Genomic DNA, 27,730 nt, shown 5'->3' on the forward strand with positions numbered 1-27,730 from the left:
AATGCAGAAAATAGTTTTACTTAGAGAATAGTTCTACATTCAACTAATTCGAACTTTGTTACAAATTCAAATTTTTCGAGGCATTTACCATTAGGTGATTTATATGAATCATTCATTTTTCTTTCATGGAGTTTGTCAATTATTCATATGGTTACATATTTTAAAAAACACAAAAACCATTAATGTGCAATAATTCGCCAATGCTAAAAACAGTTTATGTAGAAAATAGTGAACAATTTTTATGAGAAAACGTGAATAGTTTTAATTAATGCAAAAAATAGATTTTATGAATGCAGTAAGCAGATTTGAATATACAGTAAATATGATATGTAGAGAGAAAATTTTATTAATGTAGAAACAGATTTTATCAATACAGAAAAATATATTTGATTATTGTGAAATTCAAACATGAAAAAGCATTCAGATTTGGCGTTTAAATTTAGAAAATATGATTTCACTATGTGTTTTATGAGAAAACAGTGAACAATTTTTTAAATAGTGAACAAAAAATAATTTATGTAAAAAAGAAAGCGAACAATTTCTTAAGTAATGCTGAACAGAAAATAATTTTATGCAAAATCTTAGAAATTGTTTATACAGAAAACAGTGAACAATTTTTATGAGAAAACAATGAACAATTTTAATTAATGTAGAAATTAAATTCATATTTCGAAATTAAAATCTCTATATTTTACAATGCTTCTATTTAAATAAATAAAAACATAAAAAAGCTACTTATTTTTATCTTTATGTTTGTTTGTTGATTATCCCAAAAAGGAAAAAAAAAAAAAAAAAAAATTACACGGTAATTGAGTTTACCAAACTTGAGTACTGTGTAATTTTTTTTTTTTTTTTTTAAATTTTATAAAAAGTATTTGAGTACTGTGTTGCATGGTACTTGAGTTTACCAAGCTCGAGTACCACATAATTTTTTTTAATCACACAAATTCCAACTCAACAGTGCCAGGATGGTAGAACTAATGAGGAACTCGAGTTTTTAAAACTCGAGTTGTAGAAAAAGTGGTACTTTGCCATTTATTTCCAAAACAATGTTTTTTTGCCTAAAATCTCCAAAAAATGTGTTATTTGGCCATTTTGGCCAAAAAATATAAGAGGTACAGTAGAATGACCCCTCATTATAATAGTATATGCACCTCTAGCAGTTACATGCTTCTCTATTTATTTGGATGAAAATATGATATGGAAAGATTCTAATGGGGGGTATTTATAGGAAACACCATGTATTCTCCTAGTTTTTCCCCCTTTTGTCTTAAGTATTCTCTAGTAAGAGAGATTAAAATGTACAAAATGCCAAGTATGCCCAATATTGTCTATCTATTTCATAGTACTTATTAGGTACCCAAAATATAGGTGACTTGTTATTTCATCATCATCTTCTTCTTCTTCTTCATTTTTTTTTTTTTTTTTTTTTTTGGGAAAAGGGTTACTCCACATCAATACAACAAGTGATTAATTGCAAAATTATAACATAAACTCAAAAATTCTGGTAAAACAAAAAAATTTTGTACTAGGTAACTTAATTGTATTGGTTTGGAGTATTTTGTTACCTCTACTCTTGAGGTACCTAATGATTTTCCTATGTTTCGTTATTCCTTTATTTTCTTCCTTATGCCTTTGAAGATACTTTATTCCTTTGTTTTCTTCCTTTATTGTCTATTTCTTCCTTATGTCTCAAAGTCTAATTAGTGGGATTTTAAAAACACCAGATAACAATGGATTAGATTGGACCGAAGCCCATTATAACTTTGTTTAATTTGGGAAACATACACTAACTCCAAAAATGCTATTAGGAAGAAAGAGAAAATAAACAAAAACACTTTCACACAAACAAAAGGGAGACCAAAAATAGAAAGAACCAACTCCAAAAGATAATATTATTAATGTACAAATGGTATATATGTATGTATTTATGTATGTATATGTCTGATTCATTATTATCACACTTGTTCGGCAAATTTACATTATGACAAGTTGTGAAATTTAATCCACTTGCTTTCTTCTTGAGTCTTGACAACAAAGGCCAAATAAAAGTGTCTCCTAGTGCTTCCTGTGTACCAACTCCTTCATAGCCTTGGCAAGATGTTATTCATTCTGAACACTCTGAACCCAATTTGCATTTATGTGAACTTGCTCAATGCTCTGCTTCAAGGTTCTAGCAAACTTGGACTCAGTACGGTTTGCAAAAAACTCCTTTATTTCTTTAGCCTTCTCAAACGAAGCAAACTGAGGCATAGATAGAACAGAACATGAAAAAAAAAAATGATAAGCAATAACAATAACTAAATGTAATTGAATTTAACAATATATCTGTTTTTTTTTTTTTTTTCTAAACTTAACTTCTATGTATTTGTAATTGAGATACAAAGGACAAAAACAGATACTTGTGGAACTAATAACAGAAGAGAGAAAGAGGAAGTGAGAGGCAAACCACGGAGACAATTGAGCTGACAAAACGAGTTATTAGATATCCAGAACCCCAGGTTTTTGAAATATGCTCCCAGTTATCCTGCATTTCAATCAAACATAAAAGCAGAAAAAATGCATTAGACAAAAAAGTGGAATGTACTCATGATTAACATGGGAATAGAACAATAGGGTATTAGTGCCAAATTAAATCAAAACAAGTTACCCTTTGACTCATGTATACATAAAAATTTTAGCGACAATAAGCTCGAGAAAGAATAGTTAGACTAGCCTTATGGAATTTCTGACCAAAATAAACTATAACTGTACTTGAAATTAAACTTGCAATTTCGATATAGATGTGGCTTCACTTGATATTTCTGACGTAAAATCAGAGATATATTTCAGAATCTAAAGATCCTACAACTTCATCTACTCTGGAGCTCAGTTATCAGGTTTTGATCAATCCAATGGGATTTCACAAATACTCGAACCTTAAATTTATTTAAAAAAAAAAAAAAAAAATCAGACAACACTTGGGCATTGAGATCGTAAAGGTTCAATGGCAGCTCTTCTTGTATTCTTTGAAGCCAGGAAAAGCTTGAAGGACTACTAGTTACTTTCTTTAAAAAAAAAAAAAAAAAATTATATACTATTTATTCCTTTGGCTTCCTCAAATCCATATGTCAAATCTTTAGATCAGTCTCTAAATTGTTTAAGGACAATTTTCATCAATGTGTAACATGGATATTGTGCATGCACATGATCGTCTGAATTTCTTCACTGCAATGTGCCTTTTGCATTTTACTTTACAAATGGAGTATTACCTTTAGCCATGTCCAAGCTGTTTCGCGTCCTTCCCTACTAACAGCAAGTCCAAGAACAGCATCTTGGGTACAAACCTAGATCAAATGGGAAGTGAAGCCAGCATCAACATTCCAAGCTCCATCAGACAGTATTTATCATCTTGTATGGAAAAACTGTTGGGAAAAATTCTATATTACTGTGAATAAATTTTAGCAAGCACAGCGGAAGCACAACCATACAAAAACACAAAGATTTACGTGGAAACCCTTTCTCCACCACGGGACAAACTCCGAATAATTTCACTATATAAAATAGAGATTACAACACTTAGAGATACAACTTGAGTAAAAAAAAAAACTCTCTTTTTCTTTTCACTCACTGCTCTCTTTCTCACTGTGTATTTTCTCTTACTCTCTCTATTTTTCTCTTCTCTCTTGCTTGCTCTCACTCACGCAGCTCTTCAAGACTGCACTAGTCCTCACCTCACTATGGGACTTCACTTCTTTTTCTTTGGGACTTCACTTCTTCAGCCCTCTGCCCAAATGGCCGAATGGCCTCTACCCTTTTATTTCTTTCACCTTTTCTTCTTTTCTCCCTTTCACACTCTTCACATCAAGTCACATTAAATACAAGCCACTTATCTTGACTTTGCTTCAACCATTTTCTTTCTTTAGCTCTCATTGGCCGAATGGCCTTGCTTGTTTCTTTCCTTTTTCCTTTCAGCTCTGCCATAGCAGAATGAGACTTGCTTTTGCTTCTTTCTTTCCTTTCTTCCTTCAGCATGTTGGACACGCCTAAGCCAACCACTCCAATTACTCATGGTGACTTTTGTACATAATGAAGAAAAGATAAGAAACATTAAAGACAAGCTCATTAAATGAGCTCTTGACAAAAACATGTGGGCTGGACGCAAGGTGCAGTGCACCCAACAAAAACATTTTGACCATCGCAATTATACCTCAGAAGACAACAAAAAGTTGACAGCTTCAAGAATTATGCTAGGATCTGGAGAAGATGCTAATGAACCTACAAGCACAAAAAGAAACGTGTCTCCAACATACTAGAGAGATTCAAATAATATTTTGCAATATTTCAAACAGTGATATATTATTACTTAGGACGCGTGTTTTCTCCTGGCTCAAATCAGTCTCTCTGTAAACTCTCAAAAGATTTTCAAAACCAAATCTGTTTGAGCTGCTGACTCTCCGCATTACAGCCACATATGCTGCCTGTAACCACAGCCCATTAGAAAATTTGATAAGTATTGTAGATGGGTAAATACTAGTAATTGACCAATGCTTTCTTTTACCAACCTTTCTTATGTCAGGATAGAGGAGTCACGGAGTGGTGTATTTCTGTCGTCCAAGAGTGCATGAAAACGCCTACTTGCTTCTTTTAGTGCTGGATCATATCCAAACACAGCAAGGGCAGTCCAAACCTCTCCTCTCAACAATGCATCTAGATGGCTCTCACCTTTCTTAGGCTCCCAACCAAGCTTCCTGCAAAGAAATTCAAACATTGAACAAAATAAATGGAAGAATGAAAATAAAAAGAAGCTAATCTTGCCCAATATACATATATATTATTAATATTTCAATAGTTACAGCAATGGGGGAGGGAGATTTGAATCTTGATTCTCCTGATAATGGGGAGCAAACAATGCCACTGAGCAATAAGGCTCTTGGACTTGCTCAAAGTTTTTAACTGCTCATTATTTGGGTTAGTGATACAAACCCGGTTTCCATTAGCATGTAAGGTGTGATATAACTCGTTGGTGGTCTACAACCATCTAGTCAAAGATCCCTTCCCCTACATGCATCCTTGGAAAGTTTTTATACATAATTTGCAACTTCAGACGTGAAGTCAATGGTTTTTTCAATATAATTATTAGTATGTATGATGATTTTAAGCTTGACTAATCATATATAGAATATCTCCAAATAAAAGAAATAAATATGCATATAAGTCAAATAATGCAAGAAATATCTATATCCTAGATCTTGAGGTAAAATTTTGTGAGTCTATCACAACAAAACATGAAAGTGGAATCGCAACAATCCTTAAGTAACATTTTCTTCTTCCTTACAGCACACTTTTTACATTCTATGAGACAGAGCAATGAAAAAAATTACCTCTGTCTGCTATTTATTTGGTATTAGCACCTCTATTTAAGAAAGAAAAAGATAACTTAATTCAGAAAATGCCAGATATATATTATCGATAGTAGCATATCAATCACCTATTAATATTCTAATTATTCATCAAATAAAGAAATGATACACTCATGCTATAAATCTGTGGAAATATATTGTCAAACATTCGAGTACCTTAATTTAGTTAACATCTCACGTGGCTTTCTCAATGAAATGGAACAAAATCAACTTCAAATATATCGCTTATATTGAAAAAAAGAGTAGACAGAGCAACCAGAATGACTTATAAACAGGGACCACCAAAGGAATTTCAATTATTTGTATATAGGACAACTTACATTGCTGAACGCAGGAAAAGGGAAATAAAAAATTGTTTAATGCATTCCAGCAACTCAGGGTTTGCATCAGCCGCAATTCTTTCAACTTTATAACTTATCTGTGAATTAGGGATCAGAACTTGGACTAAGAGCACAACTAAAAATCTGAAATATACTAAGTCTTAAACAAGAGGTGAACATTAAATTGATTAAATTAGATAGCACGGTATATTCAAGTTCCCCACTATAAGCACCCATCAAGATAAGCAATGAATTCAAAGACTTCTGGCGAGCCATACAAAGGGCAAATGAATCATCCAGGATTCCTGTTAAACAGATAGGTTGTGTTAAGTGCTCTTTTCTACCATAAATATATACCATCATACGATAATAGCAGAAATGAGTACAAATATCAAAATTACCAAATCTGTCTGTTGCAGATAAGTATTTGTTCTCTATTGCATATCGGAGTTTAGCTGCAAGGTCCTCATCATATTTAACCCTATAGAAGCCAGTCTGATTGACATTAAGTTTTACCCAAGAAGATGCTAAATTGCTTCCGTCACTTCGGAGCTCTTTCATATCAAGAGTTTCAGACTTTGTTTGCAGTAGGAAATTCTTGTGCACATCATATGAGCCACAGCATAATGTTATTGGAACAATCCATGGCCCATCCCCAAGAGAACCACTTGCCAAAAATTGTGACTGCCATTATTATATTGATTTTTCTGAATTCAGTAAGTTCTCAAAATATTATTAAGTGACACTAATTACAAAATGAAGCAACTCGGTATACATCAGGGTTAAGAAATGCTATTTCTGGAAAAAATGTGTGAAAGAGACCGGACACAAGAAACCTGCTCAAACACCAATTTCTCATCCTTGACTTTGACAGAGACAACTGGGTACCCCTTTTGCTTTGTCCATGAATTCATTAGCTGGTTCACAGACTCACTGGATCCCTCCTCAAGTGCAACCCATAAATCTTCTGTCTTCGCATTTGAGCAAGCAAATTTTTTTATATATGAAGCAAGTGACCTCTGATTTATAGATGCAAGAAAAAAAATAATTAACTGACATACAATTACATAATAAATATTTTACAAATGTGCAAAAAATTGACTAACTGAGCTTCTTAATCCATAGAGAAGATTTGAACAATTATCTCATATATTGCAGAAGGTGATTGGTTGACAAAGATTGACCATAAAAGAACAAACCGTAACTGCAATCATTTAAGTGATACATGGTAGCCAAGAAAGAATCCGGAAGCTAATCAAGTTCAAGGCTATGTCACCCGAAATCAAGTAGATAAGCTGTCTATGAGTATTTTTTATCTAGATGAGTATGACCATTGTTACTGTTTGTTTAAAAAAAAAAAAAATGAGCACTTTTCAAAATAGTAGTTATATAGTACTCATCACGATAATGGTTTCTTCCTAAACCTGTTTTATACTATCCTACAATTTTTTACCAAAACCACTATGACCTCTTCAGAACTTGCAACTAGAAGTTACCATTGCTCTATCTTTCTTGAAGACATAATTTTTGAAGGGTTTCCATGACATAAATTTCATGTAAATTTGGGGTGGAGGGAAAAATGTTTCTTGAATAACAAGAAATGTTTTTACTTGGGACACAAAGCATATACCAAAAGAAAATCAAACAACCAACCTGGAAGCATTCAGCACCAAGATAGCTTTGCAGCATCCGAATAACAGATGCACCTTTTTTGTCACTCATTGCGTCAAAAAAGATTTCATCAATCTCTCTAGCATGATTTATCTCCACCTAGAAAAGTATGCTTATATAGAGATATACGCAAAAAAATAAAAATACTAATTTCTTAAAAAGCAATTATACCAAGAAAAAAGACAGTGCATGCAGAATTACCTCAATGGGATGGGACTCTGCAAGCCCATCCAGTCTAAGTTCTTCTGTACAGTCAATAAGAAACTGAGTCCACACTTCCCATTCTGGGAACAAGTGATTTGCTGCTAAATAACTTACCTGAACACATTCAAATAACCGATATATAATTTAAAAGCATGCAGTGTGATAAGGAAAAATATATAGGGACATGACCCATGCTTGCTCCAAAAAACAGAAACATTTTAGAAGAGCTTGGGCAATGTTCTAACAAAAAATGTTTATGTTAGTTTATTTTGATAATGAAGCCAACCTTTGAGGCTTGATATATAAACAACCTAAGTTGAAAAATATTAAATAAACAAATCTTGAAATTTTAATAAACAGCTCAGTTTGGATCCATTGCAACCCAATGCAATAAATACCCATGTTGCGAACCCCTCATTTAGCCACAAATAAGTCCACCATTCCATCGTTACAAGATTGCCAAACCACTGATGTGCTAGTTCTTGGGCTACGGTGATCACAACCTAGAGAAAAATAATAATTAAACACTTTGTGTAGTGCTATTAAAACAATAGCTCCATACTATATTAGGCAAATGAAATTCTAACAAAAAGAGCAGCATTCACAACATGCATATTACCCTCTGCTTATTAGCAGCTGCAGAATGCTGATTGTCATAGATCAAATTTCTTTCACAGATTGTAACCAAACCATAATTTCCCATGGCCCCAAAAGCAAAATCAAGAATTGCAACCATATCCAATTTGGGAAGAAAGTAAGGCATAGCAAAGTATCTGCAGAAACTATTGTGGTTAATCGGAATTTCAAATAATACAACTCAAGCACCAAAATGTAACAACTTGAAGGATGGCCAAAATCCTTAATCCAATGTCCACTTTAATGCACTATTTAGCTAAAGACTTGTATTCTGTGTCTCGTGATCAATAGTTCGGTGATGATTCACGGTAAAACTTACTCTTTGTATAATTCAAGTGTCCTAACTGCAACTTCCAATGCGAATTTCCCTTGATTTACTTTACCAACCTGACAGTATACTCGAACTTTAATTCCTGTAAAGTGATGTAAGATTACACTATCAAGAACAAAGATCATAATACACAAGAAACAATGAACAGTGTATTTTTTTTACCATCAGATGTAAGATGTTCAACATAATCAAACAAACCAACTACAATTGCCACCAAATATGTAGACATGATGGGTGATTCTTGATATGAAACTGTCTTCAAATCCCCATCCACTTTTTCTTCAATAATTGGCATGTTGGAAAGAGTTACTAATTGTGATGGCACATCCAATGTAATTTTGAACATAGCCTGCGATGCCAAATAAGCTTTTGTTTGCCTTCTTTTGAAACAAAATCAAGCAAATATACTTTTGATCTAAAAATAATTTAGTCACAATAATCAAAACACTAGCTTCCTGAAAGGTACGCTAACTTCTAAAATGCAGCATGAAGTGAAGTTGGTTATAAAATTTGATTTTAGACAAAGAAGCACAAGATCTTAAATTAACCAAGAGAGAGAGAGAGAGATTGTGACACCTTGAAAGCAGGTTCATCCCAACATGGAAAGCATCGCCTAGCATCAGCTGGTTCAAATTGTGTAACTGCCATATTCTTCTTCTCACCATTGTGCTCATATGTACTAGAAAGCAAAATAACAACTTAAATATATACACATTACTAGTAAAATTCTCATTTAGCAGAGAACAGAAGACATTTAGCTCCATTTATAAGTAAATAGTGAGAAGATTGAACTCATTGCTAGGTTCAATCCCATTAAAGAGAGTATATACATCAACTTAAATCTTTAATTGCTATGGTCAAAGGCCTGCCTGATAATCTCAATCATCATTGGAAATAAAAAATCTAATCATTCCAAGTATATTTGAAAGCACCTTTTTTTTTTTAATATACATATGGGGACACCCCTTAACCCAAAAGCTTAAGCCAATAAGTATGAGTCCAACTATGTTATATTAATTGCTCACTTTTCTCAATAGTATCCAATGTGGACTTCACTACTTCACCAACTATGGTACTACTCACAAATTCCAACAGTAGGTTTAGCATATTCTTTTTTATTTTTAGCTTAAAAGTTCACACACACACACACACTAATAGTTCATAAAAAGAGTTATGTAATAAAATTTGTATTATTATTGTAACAAGCAACACTGAGTATTGTACCTTGTATAGAAGCCCTTCATTTTGCTATTCAAAATTCCTTTAAAATCGATGGTGAGAAGTCCAATCCCAATAGGAAGTGTGTCAGCAAAGTCCAAAACCAAAATCTCATCTTCTTCCACCACATCAACATATAAAGGCTTCAACACCTGCCCAAGTCCAAAACTTAATTCATTTATTCATTCAACATATTTTTATTTTATTTTACTTAGCAACGTGTAATACGCATTCAAATCTTTTAGATTTCCTGATAATTCTTTTTATAATATAAGGTCTAGATGAGGCCATGCCATCTTAGAATTCCACTTACAAAACCTTTAAAACAATAATTTTACCCTTACTAAAAACACCCAGACGTAATGTAACGTATGCAAGAAAAGAATCAAATCCTGACTCTCTCTCTCTATAGTGGTCCCCACTTCATGCAGACATCAACGAAAGAGGGTAGAGGCCGATCAATGGTGGAAGAGAATCCCTGCAAATCTGGTGTTATGCACGAAGGAGTTTGTCTATCTCTCTTTCTTTGTCAAGTTTGGGTATAATTGACAAATCCGAGTTTTCTTGTATCTATGAAGTGGTAGAATTGAGATTATGCTTCATTGTTTTCAGTTTTCTTTGCAAGAGTCCTTCATGTTAACCACGTAATATTTGAGTCTGTGAGTAATTTTTTTTTTAATACTGTTTTAAGGGTTTTTGTTAGTGGGATGTTGACATGGCAAAATCTAGATCTTTATTTTCGAAAAGAATTATCAGGATTTGAAGAACTCTACCTGATAAGAGTATCCTAAGAACTCTAATGCATCTGAATCCCAAAAATACACCCTTAATTAGTTTTGGCCGTTAAGTGACACATTAGTGTGCTGACATTTTTTTTTCGACACTGTTTCACAACTATTCCCAAATCAAAACAAAAAACAAACCCAAAACTTAGTGGCTTATTGTGAACATGCACCCATCAGCTTGACCAAATCAGTTTCATAGCAGCTGCCATAACGATGGTGATGGCAATGATGAGTTTTCTTTCTTTTCTCTTTCTCTTCTCTTTTGCTCCAATTTTGACTTCCTCAAGTCCTCACTCACAGGCAGACACAGAGACTTAGAGAGACAGAAAGAGTTGCATTTTCAAGCTTTGACAATGGAGGAGCCTTTATTTGCTTCTTCTTATTCTTCATCGCCGTTATATTCATATGCTTTGACAGCTTGAGTATTGTCTTAGTAGTTTTTGCAAAACTTACTATTCCGCCAAATTCAAATCTCCTAGAAACCTCTCCATTCGAACCTCTGGGAATAGCTGGGTTTGTGGGTTCTTAATGAGCAGATGAGAAAATCTGAGGTTTTGGGTTTGTTTGTTGTTTTGATTTGGGAATAGCTATGAAATGATGTCGTGTAAATATGTGGAATTGTGCTTTTATTTTTGGGCAAATGGCGCATTTTTTGGGGTTAATTTGACCCCAAAAAAAACACATCAACACAATGATGCATCACTTAATAGCCAAAACTAATTGAGGATATGTTTTTGCTAATGAAACCAAATTTCAAAGTGTAAAATCAAATTTCTCAAACTTTAAGATGTAAAATCCAAAAAACCCAAACTTCAGGGATGTACTTTACAATTGACTCTAGTTTAAACTAATTTTGAAAGTAAAGTAAGTAGGGTGATAGAAAGATAAGATAGGTTAGATAACCGTTACCTGGTTAGAATTAGAAGAGTTTGCAGTAGCTGGATGAGTGAAAGATATAGAGGTAGCATCAATTGAGAGTTCTACAGCATTGAGGATGATGAAGCTGGTATCCACAATGATGTTGAGCTCGATTGCCACAGACCCATCAAACTTGCACGTGCTCAAGTCCGGTTTCAGCCATATGTCGTAGCGTTTTGGGACAGAAGATTTCGGAAGTCGAGGTTGCCCTTTTAATTGCTCCATCTTTTTTTTGTGAGATTCGAATTTCTCCTTTGCATCCTCCTCCTCTTTTCTCCTTCTTGCATCCTCCTCTTCTCTTCTCCTTCTTTCATCCTCCTCCTCTTCTTTAATCCTTCTTGCATCCTCCTCCTCTTCCCTTCTCCTTCTTTGATTCTCCTCCTCTTCTCTTCTCCTTTTTTCATCCTCCTCTTCTCTTATCCTTCTTGCATTCTCCTCCTCTTCTCTTATCCTTCTTGCATTCTCTTCTATTATCCTTCTTGCATTCTCCTCTTCTCTTATCCTTCTTGCATTCTCCTCCTCTCTTCTCCTCTCTTGCTTTCTATCATTTTTTGCCTACAAAAGTTTACAATAAGGCATCAATGGAGGAAAATGCATGGGAACTAAGGGAATATATTTAGGAACTTTATTTGGGATTTGGTAAGTGTGGAAATTGGACCAACTCACTAAAGTGTTGGGTAGTGATTAAATGCTTGGAAGTATTTGATGTGTTACACCAGTGAACTTCATTTTTTAGGGTGCCGAGGGGGGGGGGGGGGTTATAGAGGATTTGCATTTGCAACCTAAAAAATATCATATATATGTGTGTGTGTGTGTGTGTGTGTGAGTGATTTAGAATTTGTTAAAGGAGAATTAGAGTTTTGTTAATATTTGGAGGGCCACGGGTTGAGGAATGGGCTAGGTAAGAATTTTCTTACTTTTTTGGTGGTTTTTATTATTATTATTATTATTTGGGTTTTACTAACGTGTGCCTTTAGGGCATACATTAATAAACACTTTTAGGAAACTTTTTATGGGAAAATGAAAAAGTGATTAGCTTTTTTGTTAACCTTTTCAATTTTCCATAAAAAGTTTCCTTAAATGGATAGTTAATGTGTGCCTTAAGAGCATATATTAACCAAACCCTATATTATTATCAATTTTAATTTTGTTGGGTTTTACTTTTATTGGATTGGTATAAAAATTTGATGGCCAATTTTAAATTTTGAAAAAGCAAATCTAAAATTTGGGGGGGGTGAATAAATTTTTAGTTTTGGCTTACCTCTAGTATTTTTTTAACTAGATATTTAGTTAGTTTCTTGTTGAGATAGAATGATGTGATGGTATCCAAGAGTTTTAAAGCCTGTGTTGTGTATCTTTTTTGTATATACATCATTGTAAGTTTTTTTTAAAAACCTTCTCCCTTCTCCCTGTGTGTGTGTGTTAAAAATATTTAGTATTCTAAAAAGAAAAAATAGTGGGTTAATCCCACATTGGAAAATGAGTGTGAGTAAACGAGGTTTAAAGCCTGTGTTGTGTATTCAAGAGTTAGGCAATTTTGGATATATATCACTGTAAGTTTCTTTAAAAAACCTTCTCCCATCTCCCTCTGTGTGTATGTTAAAAATACTTAGTATTCTAAAAGAAAAAAAGAATGATGTGGTGGTGGATTTTAATCTCCACATTTTGTTTAGTTAGTGGTTCATTAAAACAAAAGAAGATGTCAAGTTAAAAAAAAAAAACTATTGGAGATAAGCCAAGTCCTAAATTTTTATTTAATTTGTAATTTGATTTGCGATTTTAAAGAAATTAAACCCCCCCCCCCCCCCCCCCCCTTCCCCCAATAGTGAACATACTTCGTATTATGATAAAGCTAAGCTTTTTTTGTAATAGATTGGTTGTTTCTAATTAATATTATGAGCATGTTTAACCAAAAATGGAACATGTCTTTAATTTGATAAATTAGAATGAAGGAAAAAAAAAAAAAACATAAGTTGAGCCTCACTAATCTATTAAATATCTATAACCAACTTTCTAAAGTTTTGAGAACGAAGCTGCTTACTGTTATTGTAAAATCAATATAATTAATCTATATACAATTACACTATATATTAAGTGCACAGCTTTATCCACGCTATCATCCTAGATGGTCCTTCTTCTTTTTTAAAAATAGCAACCAAGATGGTCAAATGCTGATGACAATGAATATAGAATGAGGAACTATGTAAAATGTTTGAATAAATATGTTAGGAGATAATCTATTATTAAAAGATAATTTCGTATATAATAAATTGGTTAATTAGAAGATAATCTATTATTACTCATATGTTAGCTTTTAGACTTTGTATATGGAAAAACTTAATGTTTGAAACTAAAGTTTAAGAAAGTTGTGTTATTGTCAAGAGCATTGTAGTTTAATTGACATATCTCCATGCACAAAGTGTTTGGGATCTAAGAGGTAAATGGTTTGAACTGTGAAGTAAGTAACATATTGTAACTATATATATATATATATGATAAGTAGTAAAAAAAAAAAAAAATGCTTTATTCATACTACTGAATCGATAACAAGAAATATGAATTTCATACCCCGATGATGATGCCTATGGCGGCCGCTGCAAACGGTAGGAACGGTAGAAGGAAGGCCATTTTGGGAAATTTTGGAGATAGAAAATAATAAAGTCAGATGTTATCAATCAATTTCAGAGTTTTCGCAGCCTCTAACAAGGATTGTTTTCTGATTTTTAGGTTACCTTTGTAAGGACAGACCAAGCTTCTTAAATAAAGGAGCAGATAAGTGATTGAAGCTTAAGCTTGATATGAATGAAGAAAGAAATCTATTCGTTTCTTTCTTTCTTCTCATTCTTTTCTAAATTCCAATTTTGTCTTCAAGAATATTATTTTGTATTTTGCTTCCTTTCTCTCCCATTCTTTATTATGATTTGATTTTATATTCTATATACTGGTCTCTGTATCAATTTTCTTTTCCTCCTCTATTAACAAAATTATTAAAGAATCAGTTTAGTTTGAAAAAAGGCAACAAAACTGGTTTGAAACATTCTGATTCTCACTCAGATGCAAGCCTCAATATAAATCTAAGGTGTTGGATGAAACTGAACTTATGTAGCTCACGTGAGGGAAGGGGAATGAATAATGGAATTTTAAGGAATCAAGGTTTTGCATAATTTTTATTCTGAGTCTACTGCTAAAAGCACTTCAATTTTATATCACAAGAATTGATTCTTCGTAGTTGTAGACTTGTAGCTAAAACAAAGTTGTTGCGTTGCTTGTGCGATAGCTATCTCCCATTGTTTACTTCAACAGTGCAACTAACTGCATATGACCTGGAGATTTTCTTGTTAAACAAGCTTGTGTTTATTTACAAACTACTTCATTAACTTATTGTAATATCATAGACCCTAGTCAATCAAGAACAATACGTACAAATGGTTAAAAAAAAATTTAACCCTTCCAAATTTTTTTTTTTTTAAAAAGCACTATATTAGCTTAATAAAATTTGACTCAAAAACTTTTTTTTTATAGTATTTAAATGTTAATAAATATCATTTATTTAATTATATTTTTTGTTCATTTAAAATCCATTCTTCATTTTTTTTTTTTTTTGCAAAACTACTAATTAAGGTTTTGCTAACATTTTCTTTTTAATTGATAATATGACTAATTCACTAAAACTTTTTGCGAGATAATCAATCTTAAATAGGATTTTGTCAATTTTAACTTTGAAAAAAAAATAATTTTTGCTTAACAACTATAACAAATATTGCGAATAAAATTTTGTTAGTGATACATTCATTTACAAAATAATGTAGTCTTTCTATATAATCAAGAATTTTTATAATACATATTTTTGAACATCATTATAATTAATTTCATTGTTATCTTTTTACTATATTATTTCATTCTTATCTAATTCTTTTTATAATTTTCTTGTTCTTTTGGGGGTTTTTTTTTTAATACAAATTTGTCATTGTATTTTTTATATTACTAATAATAAAATTATGAAGAGATCTTATTTGTGATTCAACTGATTTTTAAATTATTTTCTCTCTTTCTAAATTTTTCCATAACCAAGTTGATATTTTGATCCAATAGATATTTATAATTATAAAAAATTAAAAAGAAAAAACAATGTCTACAATGTGTAGTTGGCCCATAAGAATTGAGAGTTAGTTACCCATGTTCATGGAGTTGGACTTGTCACATTGAGCCTAAGTTTAGGTTAGAGTCTTCTCAATTGCTAAATAAATGAACAAAAGATTTTTCTCAAGTCAAATCCGAGCTATTAATAAATAGTTTAATTCATTTACAGCCCTAACAAAAATATGACTTAAGCTTAAAACAATATGGTGAAAAAATTATTTTTTGTATTCGACAACTTAATTGTATTGGTTTGGAATATCTTTTTTTTGGTAGAAATATTGGTTTGGAATATCACATCATCTATATCCCTTAATACCTAATAACTTTCGTTTGTTTTGTTATTCATTTTATTTTCTTCTTTATGCCTTTGAGGATACTAATGGCAACATATGGGTGATCGCCGAGCACCTGACCGTTGAAAAATCAATGAATTAATGACTCATTAATTAAAGGGATAATTACAGTAAATACACCTGTGGTTAGGCCTGTTTTCATTTTGCCTACCCGTGGTTCAATCATTTACACTTAGCCCACCTGAAGTTAGTCCCGTTAGCCTTCCGTAACCCATCTCTCTGTTTGCCGTTAGAAAAACACATTTTTCGGCAAAAACAAATATAACAAGAATAAAAAATTTAGGGTTTTAAATTAAAAATTGGGCAACCAAATTTACACAATTTCAAGTTGAGCTCGGTCGCTTCCCCGTCACAGTTGCAGCAGTCCACACGACAATTAACATGGACTAAACCTTCAATTAAAGTTCTCCATCTTATTTCCATGTAACAGAAAAAGTACATCAGGTGCCCTATTTGGTATTGAAGAATTACATTTTACTCTCATATTGCATTTTCTCTTTTACAAAGTCACATGTTATACAGAAGTAATTGTGGAAGAATCCTCTCGTCATTGAAATGGGATTGGTGGATGAGTTCTTGAAGGAGTGTTCGCAGTAAGGATACGCTGACTACGGAGCCTTCAGATTGGTCTTGGAGTGTCTCGAGGATGCAAATACCCGTGTCCAAGCTCAGATCTTCCTCTTCGATCTCCAGGAACGCTTTCCTTCCAATGATGATTCTCGTTAACGCTTCCACACTTACCATTTTCACATCGAGGACATCTACCTCGACCAATTCCAAGGTCACCGAAATTTTTTTTTTTTTTTCCTTCTTTCCATTCAGTTTCTGTTTGGTTGTGCAGAAAATACCAGAAATTAGGAGAGGGACAAGTTGAGATCAAGGTCAATCCACAACAGTAAGAAACCAAACCCACTCTCAAAACGTGTTGCTGGATTTCTCTCGTTGTCTTACATTCTGATCTAGCACCTAGAAGCCACCACCACGACACCAAACCCATGGCTGATCTACCATGATCCAAACCCACGACTGGATTTTTCTATACCTCACACTTCAGTTGTTGGCTTATCTATATCTCACTCTCTTTGTTGATAACGTTGCTTGTTGTTTTGAGATGTTGGTTTTCTTGTAAAATTTGGTTCAAAATTTTGAGTTGTTGTGAAATTGTTGATACTATTATAAATTAAAAATAATTTCATTGAGCCATTTGATTGGTGTGTTGTTCCTCCACCCTGTTCTCATTGAAGTTCATGAGCAATGAAAAATCCTAGCTTTTTGATTCTTGTTATATTTGTTTTTGCCGAAAAATGTGTTTTTCTAATGGCAAACGGAGAGGTGGGTTACAGAAGGCTAACGGGACTAACCTTAGGTGGGCAAAGTCTAAATGATTGAACCACGGGTAGGCAAAGTGAAAACGGGCTTAACCACATGTGGGTTTACTGTAATTATCCCTTAATTAAATGCACCTTTGGCAATTACATTCTTCTCTAATTGTTTGGATGGAAATACAATGAGGGAATATTCAAATGGAGGGTATTTATAGGAAACACCATGTATTCTCCCAATTTTCCCCCCTTTTGTCTTAAGTATTCTCTAGTAAGAGAGATTAAAACGTACAAAATGCCATGTATGCCCAGTTTGTCTATCTCTTTCAGAGTACTTATTTAAGTACCCCAAAATATAGGTTACTTGGTACTCCACATCAATACAACTTCAACAAGTGAATAATTAAAAAAATATGACATAAGCTCTAAAAGTCTAGTGAAAAAAAAAAAATAGTGTATTAGGTAACTTAATTTCTTGGTTTGGAGTATCAAATTACCTATACTCCTAAAGTAACTAATGATTTTCCTATGTTTCGTTATCCCTTTTATTTTCTTTCTTATGCTTTTGAAGATACTTAGCCATGAAAAAACCTTCTGAGTTCAAGATCTATGCAAATATAGTGTTTGATTTTGTGACGCCCATGGTAGTAAAGTTTTCGTTGGATAGATAATAAAAGGGTTAATTCTACTTTTCAACTTTGAAATTTGGTATGGGTTTGATTTTAGCTCCTCAAATTAAAAATGTCCGAATTTGGTCATTGAAATTTTGAAAAGGGAGCAATTTTAGTCTCTCCATTTGTTTTTTCTATTTATGTGACAAACTGGCATTAATCCAAGAACCCTATTTTTGAGGGACCAAATCGAACCGGACATAACAAATATCATGTTTAGAGGACCATAATCAAATCAACCCCATTGAAGGAGGGGCTTTTTTTTTTTTTGGAAACTTCAAGGATCAAATCTGAATTTTTTTAAATTCGGAGGATCACAATCAAAATTATCCTAAATATCAAGGACCAAAAGTATAATATACCCATAGTAGAATATTTGGCACTAACAATTGAAGCCATCACTAACAATTTGGTCCTCACGCTTTTGATTTAATCAATTCCGTTGCACAATAGGACAGACCTTTTTTTTTTTTTTTTTTTGAGAAACAAACACACACACATATAAGGTAGGGGGAAAGAGATTCTAACACAATAGGACAGACTTAATTCAAGTAATTCATACATATCGATACTGGCATTTGAAACTAATGTTAAGGTACAAGAACTCATATATTCACTATGTAATAAAATTTCATTATTCTTTAATGTAAGGGATTAAATTCAATAAGGATTTGGTTTAAACCCGTTTACACTCTACAATAAGGATATGTCACATCAGCCTTTTACTTAAAACTCATTGTAAGATTACATATCTCACACACCTAATAACATCTCAAAAAAACCCTATATTTCACGTTTTCATACCAGATCTAAATCTCATCTCCCTCTTGGACCTCCTTCTCCCACCACATTACCTTGCCGGAGTTACTGTTGAAATCTTGATACGATGTCAGAGCCTCTGTGAATGTTGTTTCGTGACTTCAAAGGTTTGTTTACTAGGTAATTTTATTCTTTTTCTCACTTCGGATTTTGAATACTATGCTTCACAGTTTGTCCTTTGTTCCATACTAAGCTTCACAGAATTTGAAATTGTAATAGATCAACAGCAATATACGCACAACAAATGAAAAGATTGGAAGAACTCAGAAAATCAACTTGGAAAATCAAAATAGCATTTTACAGTACAAAGCTATGTCCATTAAACCAGTAGAACTTTATGAAGATCTATCTACTTCTCCCATAATGCAACAAAGCGGATACGTACATAAATGACAAGGGTTAAAAGCAAAATTTCAAAATTACATGAAAAGTAAGTATCTTGAAAACCATTTTGGGAAAAAAGAAAAATAAACCTTGAGTGCTACCTAGATTCGAAGGCGACTCCAATTGTGTGCGTGGCGGAGGAGACGATTGGGTGCTTCCTAAATCTAAGAGAGAAATCTCGAAATCCATTTTGGGGGGAAAAAAAAAAAAAAAAACCTTGAGGTCACAAAACCACTGTCAAGATAGATCAGACAGTCCCTCTAGCAACATGTGGCTGTAGCTACTAAAACAATGAGATTTTGGTTTAAGTTTGTTCTAAAATTGAAGACGTTGATGAAAGTGGGATTCGTGTGATAGTGTGTATGTTTTAAACAGTAAAAGACTATGTGACAATCTATTATTGGATTCGTAAAACATGAGTTTTACGCTTTATCCTTACCGAATGTGGACACTGAATGTAAAATATCACAAAATGTAATATACGATGTTGTAATTATTTAAAACAAGAATAAAAGATCCTGATTTAAAAAATGGGGCAAAATTTAAATACAGTACCTTATGTACTATTACTTAGGTTCTCTTTTTAAAATTCAGCCATCTGGCTAGTTAAAAAATTGAGCAGGCAACATTAAGCACAACCTCTTTTTCTTTTCTTTCCTCTCTCTCTGACCCGAGACCAAGAGAAAGTCCCATGGCTTTAAACCTGACCTCTCAGACTTCTAACACACACCAGTTGGTGTTGAAAACTTGAAACCAATATTGGACGCGGTTGGAATTGGTGGAAAGTGACCAAAATTAGAACCAGAAGAAAAACAACATGTTCAATTTCACAAGGTAATAGTAGATTAATGGAGATGAACTAACCAACCATTAGATCCATTATTTAATCTTTGAGTATTTCACACTAACCAAACCAAAGAATTGCAAGGTAATAGATGAGATGAGTCAAAGAGCAGATGGAACCTAGTGATTAAGGGGCAAATTTGAGACTTTGTGTAGGAAAATAAGACTAAATAAACAAGTTTTGATTCAACAATACAAACCCTAAAAAATTAGCAATGCCAAAAAGTAAATAGATAGAGTTAGAAAGATCTCACAAACTATAGAATCACGCAAAATGTATTGTCCTTAAAGGTTGATTCGTGCCACCTGGAGTAGAAGAATGGCTCTCTTGGCCGAACAACCCCCCAAGATTAGACTATATTGATTTCTTCAAGTTGATCACACACTCAAGCAAGAAGAACTAAGAACAACCTTAATTTGTCTTTCATTAAAACTGAAAATTGAAGCTGAAATTTTCAGTGGAGATAAGCAGAAAAAAATGAGTCCAAATCTTCTATCCCACTTTCTCTACTCCAGTTTATACTCCACAAATAAAAACTTGCCAAATGTCTATCTACATAATTAAATCCTAATTTTGTGGCTTATTTATTTCAGTTATTGAAATTAAATAAATAAAGAAAAAAAAAAAATCCAACAGTCAACCCATCCCACCACTTGTAGCGCCACCTTCAGCCATCCAAGTAAGGTACCATCTTGGAACTCTAAACAAAGCCAAGCCAAATATAGGACCTTCAAACTCCAACAAAGTCCAATATTCTGTCATTCCTTTTCTCAGCTTTCTCAGGAACTAAACATTATGGTTGATTCAATAAGTTAAAAGTGCGGGTCGGTGATGTAAAATCTATTATAGTTTTAAAATAAAACTATTATTTTTATTTTGCCTTTCTAATTGTACCACGTTATATCTTTTCGACCTTTGGTTCCTGAGAAATAAAAACTTGTTATATCAAACTCTATATTTTGAGGTGCGCTTTTGATGAGGAAAATCACGACCAAAATTTTCTGGTTCCGATGGATGGCTGTGACTAAAGGTGTTGATAGCTCTGGCGAACAATGGTGGTGGTGTAGGTGGTAGGATGTGTTGACTTTTGGGTTTTTCTTATTTTCTTTATTTATTTAATTTAGGTAACTGAAATAATAAAGCCACAAAATTAGGATTTAATTAAATAGATAGACATTTGACAAGTTTTTATTTGTGGAGTATAAAGTAAAGTAGAGAAAGTGAGATAGAAAATTTGGACTCAAAAAAAATAGAGCAAAACAGAGGGGGAGAGGCGGCTGTGTAGCCGAAAAAAATTGAAGAGAACAAAAGGGGAATAAGGGGTTTTATAAGCCAACTAATGAGAGGACTTATGGGTTGCAACGGTTACTATGCATGCCCAACGGGCAGCACATTAAATGCCCTCAATGGGCTACTTGGTTAAATGCCTAAAGACAAAGTTTAGCTACAAAATTGGTTGTCACTTAAGACTACAAACTCACTCAATAAAATAAATATTACAACATATATTGAAAATCTAACCGTTGAATTACATATTCTTTATGCTCTTAATACACATGTTAAATTTTGTGTCAATTGGATATTATTTACTATTTAATCTATAAGTTTATATTTTGTGTATAATTTTAAATTGTAAAAACTTGCAATTTAAAAATTTTATTGATAACATAGCTATTGATCTTTAATTTTCTTGAAACTTTGCAAGCATGGAGGATATAAGAAGAAGATGTAATCCAATGGTGGATTTGTCAAAATTCACTTCTAATAAAAAAATATTAAGTAATTGGACTATGGTGTTGGAAATAAATGGCAAAGTACCACTTTTTCTAGAACTCGAGTTCCTCATCAGTTCTGCCACCGTAGCACTGCTGAGTTGGAATTTATGCGATTAAAAAAAATTATGTGGTACTCAAGCTTGGTAAACTCGAGTACCATCCATGCAACATAGTACTCAAGTATCCCAGGCTCAAGTACCTTTTATAAAAATAAAAAAAAATAAAAATAAAAATTTACATGGTACTCAAGTTTAGTAAACTCAAGTACTGTGAAATTTTTTTTTCTTTTTTATTTTTATTTTTATTTTTTTTAGGGGGGGGATAATCAACAAATAAACATAAAGATAAAAATAAGTAGCTTTTTATGTTTTTATTTATTTAAATAGAAGCATTGTAAAATATAGAGATTTTAATTTCAAAATATGAATTTAATTTCTACATTAATTAAAATTGTTCATTGTTTTCTCATAAAAATTGTTCACTGTTTTCTGTATAAACAATTTCTATGACTTTGCATAAAATTATTTTCTATTCAGCATTATTTAAGAAATCGTTCACTCTCTTTTTTGCATAAATTATTTTCTGTTCACTATTTTAAAAATTGTTCATTGTTTTCTCATAAAACACCTAGTGAAATCGTGTTTTCTAAATTTAAAAGCCAAATCTGAGTGCTTTTTCATGTTTGAATTTCAAAATAATCGAATATATTTTTCTGCATTTATAATTTTATGCAAAATCGTAGAAATTGTTTATACAGAAAACAGTGAACAATTTTTATGAAAAAAAAAAATGAACAATTTTAATTAATGTAGAAATTAAATTCATATTTCGAAATTAAAATCTCTATATTTTACAATGCTTCTATTTAAATAAATAAAAACATTAAAAGAAAAAGCTACTTATTTTTATCTTTATATTTATTTGTTGATTATCCCAAAAAAAAAAAAAAAAACAAAAAAAAATTATCTTTTTAATTTCTAAATTTTTTTTATTTTTATAAAAGGTACTCGAGCCTGGTATACTCGAGTACTGTGTTGCATGGTACTCGAGTTTACCAAACTTGAGTACCACATAATTTTTTTTAATCGCACAAATTCCAACTCAGCATTGCAATTAAAAAAAAAAGGACAATCTCTTTGTGAGAACTTTTTAATGAGTCTACATAGGTTAAAATGAATATGAGGAAACTAGTGTATCTGGAGTGTGTAGATTCTTAACTTGAAGTGTGTCGAATATTCTCAAAATTTCCCACAAATGATTCTTAACTTCAATCTATAGCTAACCCTGTCAGAAAACCTATAATAAAAAATAAAAATTTTCATCTAGTGTCTCTAGGCTTCAAAGTAATGTTGACATGTGGGCAACCCTATGCAATTCTTCATATAATCCCAAGCAGAGCTCATATCACGCGCCACGATATATGTATGAAATGTGACTATAAAAGCTGCAATTCATGATAGTTGTCGTGTTGTTGTTACAGATGGGCTGGTGGGTCAATTAATCCATGGTAGCTGTCACAATTGCACTGGTTTTGTTGCCATGACACATGGTTGTTAAGAGAGTACAAAACCCAGTGCAGACCACAAGAGTAATTACAGAGCAATCTCAGAGCATCAAGGTGTAACAGCTAATTCTCATCCAACGGCTAGGAATGTGTCTTTAATACACTTAAGCAAACGGTGTCGTTCTATTTAAGTGCTAATGAGTTTTTGTACTTATGTCGAAACGCTGTCGTTTTGTCTGTTATTTATCCCTGTTTCAGCTCCACTGTTTACGGATCAGTTCCGTATTTTAAGGATGTTAGTTAGGCAGTTACCGTAAGCTTGGACTGTATATATAAAGATCTTAGTGTGTAATGAAAAGTTAAGTGAGTATTTCTCCAGAAAGTTCCAATTCTCTTTTCATCTCTCTCAAACTTTTTCTCTCTAATTTCCTCTCTTTCTCTTTGAGTGTTTACTGTTAAAGCCTTTGCAAGCTTAGTTCAAAGCTTTTCATGGTGAGACTCAAAATTGCACTTCACAGGCAGTTCACACTAGAAAAAGTAGGGGCCGGGATGAAAATTTATAGGGGAAGAACTTACCAAGAAAATTGAGTAGGGTCACATTATTACTTGGTTTGTATCTGATAAAAAGCCCTCCCTCTCTGCCTCTCTCTCTTCCAAATTTGAAATATTTCTAACAGCAAAGTGTAAGGAGAACAACAAAACTACCGGATGAATTTAGCTAGATGGAACCTCCCCATACCTAAAAAGCATGGACAGAGGGGAAAGGGTGGAATATTTATATAGTAAATTTCTAACCTAGTAAAAAAAAAAAAAAAAAAAAATCCTCATGCTTCTGCCATCGCGCGTGTACACAAAACAAGCCAAACCGTTGGCACTATTGAGTTGCTTTTCAATGCCGCCAACAACACTTTTAGTGCAACACTTTTTGGCATCAAGGATACGTTTGGTACGCAAGTTTAAACGACAATTTTTAGAATTTAAACATTGAAAATTCTATGACCAAAAAGAAAATTATGTTTGGTAAAAGTTTTTTTATCAAGAGTGTTTAAAACATGTATTTTGAAAACTCACTATACCATTTTTTTAGTTTTCAAGTAAGATTGTTGAATAGTCCTTTTGTAAATAAGTTGAAAATTGGAAGACCCATTTACAAGACTAAACTTTTTTTTTTCTTTTTTCCCTACTGGCGCCACTTTATACTTCTCTCTCATTTTTTTTCTTTCTTTTTCTCTCTCCTTAAATAAAATAACATTCTTTTTGTTACTTAAAAAAAAAAAAAAAACACATATACATATCAAATACACAATTATGTTTTTTTTTTCATATTTTAAAATTTATTATTTGAAACATGGTATCAAATACATTTTTTTTTGTATTATGAGTACTTTAAATACATATTTTTACAACATTTTTTAAACTACAGTTTTCACATTATTTTGATCAGCAATGCTTTAGCACCACTAACAAGCATGCCCAAAGTAACTACACTGCTTGGGTCAACCCCCAGACTTCAGATATTTTTACCTTTTGTGAGCAGCTAGCAAACTTATGTGTGAATTACCCAGATTGGAACCTGAATCCACAGTGAATGTAACAGCTATTGCAAATGAATAGGTGAACGTACAAGATTTTAATCTATGATAAGTTTTTCCAAAACATCCTATCCGGCATTGATCCACATCAAGGACCTTTGTAAAAATGATCCACCACATGTCGGCTGTCTATTTGGTTCAAGCCAAACAGCTCAATATTCAACAAATAATTGCCAATGAAATATTCCTTATAGTTTTTTTTTTTTTTTTTTTTTTTTTTTTTTGAGATTATAGACTGCGTGATAAAATGTTTGAACTTGAGCCATTATTTGTTCATATTTTCTAAATTTGTTGTCTTCGGAAAGTTTTGTTCTTTGAACCCTTTTTGTCTACTAAAATTTCTTTCATATATAAGTTATATGGTTGTCATAATATTTCTGATCTTATGCTGCTGCCAAGAAATTCAAGAAAAAAATTTCTTTCAAGTAATAACACACAAAGTGATGGGAATGGCTTTGTTAGAAGGTATACAAATTTATTTTATTTTATATGGTAGCTTCTTGATGAAAACGGTGAAGAAGAAACTTTGGTGATCAATAAGAAAGTCTAGTTGTTTTCTCATTCTCTTTCACTGTTGATGGATTTTTTCAGCTGAATTAACATTGTTTTGTGGGTGAAATTGGATTAATTCAATATGATTAGTAAGGACACTGAGGAATGAAAGACATCCAAGGGAATTGGTCTGATTTTATCTCACGTATTATCTACATAATTTCCTTGAATAAGCGGCAAATTTGGATGTCAATGTGATAGGTAGTGGTTCAGCGCAGTGACCCTTGAAGATGTTAGTACTTGATACACTTGATAAGTGAGATCTCTTTGTGATTGCCTGTAAGAACACCACGGTTTACCAAGTTGTTAAAATGATTTGGAACCCAAAAGCTTGAAAGAATAGCATATGGGCATGGAATAGAGGCAGTATATGCATGTTTTATCAGCCTATTGCATTTGTACCCTTGCGATTTGCGTTAAAGTCCCACATTGAAAATGTAGGAAGGAAGAGAGAGACGCAAGGAGATATAAATATGAAGTACTGACCGACATTATCCCATACTTACCTGGGCGGCGTGTATGGGCGATCAAGAAAGTCCATGGCCTAGGTTGGTGACCTCCATTGCACTTTAGGAGGGATGTTAGCCTAAGGTCTCCCCAAGTGGGAGAGCCTACGTCATTATTTGTTGCCTTGGGGGCCTACGTTTGCGCGGCCCTGCCTAGTTCAGTTTAAATATCTTCAATGTGTTTTGTTCAATGAGTCAGTGTCCTGGCCTAATAGTCTGGATTAAGGTTGGTATTATTCCAGCGTTTCATACGAGTTTGGGGTTGTGGCAAAAGGATTGTTAGTATTGAGTGGGTGGCAAAAGGGTCGTTTTTGGAGAAATAGTAATTAACCTCACCAATTACGCGGTGTTTAGGAAAAAATTTGCATAAAAAGGTTGTATTTTGACATTTTAACTCATTGTGCATGATTTAAAGTTTTAGAATTTGAATTTTATTTCTTTGGAGGATTTACAATTTAGATTTTAGTTCCTAAAGTTTGAAGATGTTTGGATTTTACATTTCTAAATTTAGAATTTAGAAATTTCAAGATGTAAAATTCAAATACTCTCAAACTTTAAGAAGTAAAATCCAAAAACCCCTAAAATTTAAGGAGTAAAATCTAAATTTTGAAATATCAGGGTATAAAATCCAAACACGTACAAACTTCAGGAATAAAATTCAAATTTTAAAATTTCAGGGTAGAAAATCCAAACACTCTTAAACATTAATTAGGAGTGTAATTTGCAATTTACCTTTTTTTTTTTTTTTTTTATTATATTCTTACTTTTAAGGGTTAAGTTTAAGTTACATATAGCATAACTCTAAACAATGTTATGCTAATAATATTTTATTAAATTAATATTTGAAAAATTCCATATATATGATTAATATTTATTAATTTTTTATATTGTTTGTTGGTACCTTTTATAATGGTTTCTTTTTTTCTTTTTTTTGAGAAACTTTTTTCCGATGGAAACAGATCAAGGATTCAAAATCTTCCCTCCCAACGATGGGTAGAAAAAATTATTACCCAAAATAAATAAATAAAAAACAGACCAAAATTTTTGAAAGGTTAAATATAATTTAGCCAAAAATATTTTGTTGCTTTCAGCTGACACATGTAACGCACTCGCACAAACCCCTCAAGTTCCTCACTCCCTCACTCTTCCTCACTTTCGGAGAACAGAAAGCTTCTCACTTTCGGCCAACCAAAGACTGAGGAGTAAGCAACTCTTTCTCCCTTTTGAGCTCAATTGAAGTTTGTTATGGGTAGCAAAATCAAGTTTAGGATTCAAGAAAATAATAATAATAATCCAAAAATCCTTAATCTGAAAACTATATGGGCGAAAGGGAATAGGGAATTTGATTATCACCCTTGTGTGAAGAAATGAAATTGATGAGTTTTAAACTATAAAAATTATGTATGTACTATGAGTTTTTGAATTGATTTTGGGCGTAGGGCCAAAAAAAACCATAGACTTGAAGAATATCTGGGGAAAAAATCTATTATTTTCTTGTGCCCGGTCTTTTTTATTGACTAAATCAATTTGGGGGTTGTTTAATATGGATTTTAATATAGGAATTTGATGTTTTAGTTGCAAATGTGAATAATGGGTGTGTTTTAATTTGGGGGTGTTAGTGTATAGCTTAGTCTAGTTTAGTCCATTGGGCTTAGCCCAATATACTGTACTTGTACTTTACTTATTTTACTTGTACTGCACACATACCTAGCCTATATAAAGGCTCTCTATTGTACATTATTTTACACATCAAATATACAGACTATTCAGTCTTTCTCTCTCA

General features: G+C 32.6%; 1 protein-coding gene, 1 non-coding gene and 1 pseudogene across 2 annotated transcripts in view; 1 reads left to right on the forward strand and 2 right to left on the reverse strand.

Annotated features, from left to right (window-relative positions):
• The window catches only part of LOC115980104 (40S ribosomal protein S15-1-like), a 77,879-nt gene that overhangs the window by 37,899 nt on the left and 12,250 nt on the right, over positions 1 to 27,730 (reverse strand). The gene's annotated exons all lie outside the window — the stretch shown is intronic.
• Positions 1,939 to 11,710, reverse strand: LOC115980103 (annotated as a pseudogene).
• Positions 25,940 to 26,101, forward strand: LOC115983065. The gene has a single exon (XR_004089869.1). It is a non-coding gene; the product is annotated as a U1 spliceosomal RNA (small nuclear RNA).

The sequence above is a fragment of the Quercus lobata genome, chromosome 3, assembly GCF_001633185.2.
Source record: "Quercus lobata isolate SW786 chromosome 3, ValleyOak3.0 Primary Assembly, whole genome shotgun sequence".
NCBI lineage: Eukaryota > Viridiplantae > Streptophyta > Magnoliopsida > Fagales > Fagaceae > Quercus > Quercus lobata.